Below are 3,622 nucleotides of genomic sequence, written 5' to 3'. Positions count from 1 at the left end.
GCTCATCAATCAAACACAGCCGCTTAGTGAAAGTGGTAGTCGTGTCCATCTAGTCATGTCTTCTTCTAGTTTGTCCAGTACTTTCCCATAATTATCAACCAATACTATTTCTGGTTCAGTATGTATGTAAATCCCTAGATAGCGTACATACTCTGTTGTCCAGTTCAAAGGAAACTGCATGATTGGAGGGAGGGTAGATGTGGTCAATGGAAAAATCAAGGACTTATTCCAATTAATGTTTAGCCCTGACAGCTGTCCAAAACGGACCACTTCATTCAAGACAAGGGTGAGGTTGATGGAAGGGTCCCTGACATATATTAGCAGATCATCTGCATATGCAGAGACTAATAACTGATAACCAGGGAAGTGCACCCCCCCGATGGCTGGGATATTACCTAAGAGCGCATAACAATGGCTCGGATACCAAAGCATACAAAAGAGGGGATAAGGGGCATCCCTGCTGAGTGCCCCAGGATATGGGTATCAGAGCCGTCACCAAATTTCCCAGCCCAACTCTAGTGCACTGCACTTCATAGAGGACTTGTTTGATTTGGGGTCTCTAGTTTGCAGAGGTAGGTACCTTTGTCCAAATAGGGACCCGTGCGTCTAGTCAGGGTAAGGGGGTACACTCCTAAAATAACCCCTGCTCACCCCCTTGGTAGCTTGACACAAGCAAACAAGCTTAACTCCAAGGTAGTGTGTAAAGCATTTGTGAACACATACAGTAACCCAGTGACAACACTACAGATGGACACCACACAAGTTGTAGTATAAAAATAAGTATTTTCATATAGACTTAACACAAGACCACAAATGACAAAATCCACAATACTATACTTTAAAAATGGTAGAATTAGCTTAGTTCTCTTTAGATGTAAAATGTGACACTTTGAGTTCCATGTACCTTAGGATGCGTAACGCTATACAACGAAAGTGTTGCAGGGAAAGTGATGCGTCGGTTCCTTACACGCAAGAACGATGATGCGTCGGGTCCCTCCTGATGCTTAGGGGATGCGTTGGTTCTTCTCTGCGAGGGGTGGTGATGCGTCAGTTTCTTACTGCTCTTCGGTGGTGATGTGTCCCGCAACCCCGTGATGCGATGACGATCCAGTACAATGAAACAATGATGGCGTCTTCTCTTCGATGCTACATGATGCGTGCACGCCCGATGGCGGTGTGGTGACTCAACAATTCTTCTGAGCCGCAACAGGCCCTGCGTCACGCTACCCGGTGATGCGGTGGAGTCTGATGCGACGTCAATCCTCTTCTCCGGTGATGCGAGGCGCTTCAGCAACAATGCAACAGCTTGCAGCGGCAACACGCTTTCCCAGAGATGCGACAACAGCAGCTGCAGCTGCGATACGCTTCTCCGATGATGCGGCGGTGTCTGGTGTGATGTCGATCCTCTTCTCCGGCGATGCAAGGCGCTTTCGCATTGTGATGCGACTGCAGCAGTTCGGCAACACTCTTCTACTTGGTGAGTTGCGCTTCCAGCTCCTTATGACCCGCAGTCGCTGAGAAAGCCCTACACAACTGTAGGCACTTCCAACACACACTTGGGGAGCTGGTGGGTGAAGTATGTTGTCCCTGAGACTTCAGTAGGAGGCAAGCTCTTTCTCAAGCCCTTGGAGATCCTTCACAAGTTGATGAAAGTACACACAAAGTTCCTCTCTCCTTTCTTTGGCAATCAGGAAACCCCTGCAGGCCAATCCCCCAAGCAGCACTTCAGCTTAGGGCTAGTCTCTCCTCAGTCTCTCTGGTTCCTCTCCTCAGCAAATGTTTCTTCTTGTTTCCCAAAAGTGATCTAAAGTTCTGGGGTCTGGGTCCCCCTTTTTATACACCGTTTCTCTTTGTTCTCTAAAGGCAGAGAGGCCTTTGCCTAGTCCAAACCATTTCTGGTCAGTCCTGGAGCACTTTGTTGACAAGACTCTTTCTTTCCTTTCACAGTTCAGGGTAGGGACATCAGACGCACCACAGGAGGTGGAGCCAGCATTGTGGAGGGAAGGCACAGCCCTATTCAGGTCCCAGGTGCAACTCCTCCCTCCCATCTGCATGCAGATCTCTCTATTCAGCCCTGTGCTGACTCACTCTGTCTCCTGGAATCCCCCATCCCCTGTCACTCAAACTCCAGACAAGGAATACACAACCTAGCAGAGGCAGGCTTGGATGGTTAGACAAGAAAATACCTACTTTCTAAAAGGGGTATTTTCAAACACAGAATGTTAAAACCACCTTCACTAAAAGATGCATTTTATCATTCTGAGTTCAGGCATACTAACATCGAATTTCTACCAAGTTCCCTGAGTCAGTTAGGATTATAAGATGTAATGATCAAACTGCCCATTCTGGCCTATGGGAAACAGTTAGCCTTGCAATAGTGAAAAACGAAAATGACTGTAGTTCACTATTACAACATGCCACACACATCAGGAATTTTCCTACCTTTTACCTACAATGCACCCTGTCCTTAAACCTACCATAGGGGTGACTAATATGCAGAAAAGGGAAGGTTTAGGGACTGGCATGTGGGTGCACTTGCCCTGTCAACATGGCAGTACCAGACTGCACACAGGCTCTGCAATGGCAGACACACTTTGTCCGTGGGTGGCACAACCAGTGCTGCAAGGCCACCAGCAGCATTTGGTTTACAAGCTCTGGGCACACTTAGTGGACTGCACTAGGCTCTGACAAGTAAACCAAACCAACTGATCATGGAATCACTAATCCATACATCAATTTACCATAGGGAGCACTTGCATTGTGGCACTGAACAGCAGTGGCACCGTGCCCAAAGCATCTATAACCAGCAAAAACACATGAGGCAACAGCAAAAAATGGAAGGGAGATCCACGCCAAGGTGCCAGGTCTAACACCTTTCCCCTCCAGCTGAAATGTGGGGAGAACTACCCTACCTCCTGGGAGTTCTCATCACTAAGGCAGAAAAAACTGGACAGACCATCATCATTGGCGTGCTCTGTACCAGGGCATATTCCACCGTGGAAATCCATCCCCTGTAGGGAAATGGACCATCTCAACAGCTTTGGATTCCCACCCGTCATCTGCATCATCCATCTGAGGGGCCTGTGGTCTGTCTAAACTTGGAAGCGAGTCCCAAACAGGTATGGTCTTAGCTTCTTCAGTGTCCAGACCACAGCAAATGCCTCATGCTCAATCACACTCCACTTCTTTTCCCATGGAAGTAACTTCCTATTGATGAAGGCTACGGGTTGATCTAGGCCATCCTCATTTATCTGTGACAAAACAGCCCCCACACCATGCTCTGAAGCGTCTGTCTGAACAATAAACTCTCAGGAGAAGTTGGGTGCCAGGTGCACGGGCGCCGTGCACCTGGCAGTTTTCAGGGCCTCAAAAGCTTTCTGACAGGTATCAGTCCAAATCACTCACTTGGGCTGCTTCCTGGAAGTCAGCTCTGTTAAGGGTGCAACAATGCTGCCATACCCCTTGACAAACCTCCTGTAATACCCAGTGAGTCCTAAAAAGGCTCTCACCTCTGTCTGGGTCTTGGGGGGCTCTCAAGCCAGGATGGTTGCAATCTTGGGCTGTAGGGGCACCACCTGGCAACTCCCAACCTGGTGTCCCAATTACACCACAGAACCCGGCC

This window comes from Lissotriton helveticus, chromosome 7 (assembly GCF_964261635.1).
Source record: "Lissotriton helveticus chromosome 7, aLisHel1.1, whole genome shotgun sequence".
Taxonomy (NCBI): domain Eukaryota; kingdom Metazoa; phylum Chordata; class Amphibia; order Caudata; family Salamandridae; genus Lissotriton; species Lissotriton helveticus.
The sequence above is the reverse complement of the archived record's forward strand: the minus strand, read 5'-3'. Positions refer to the sequence as shown.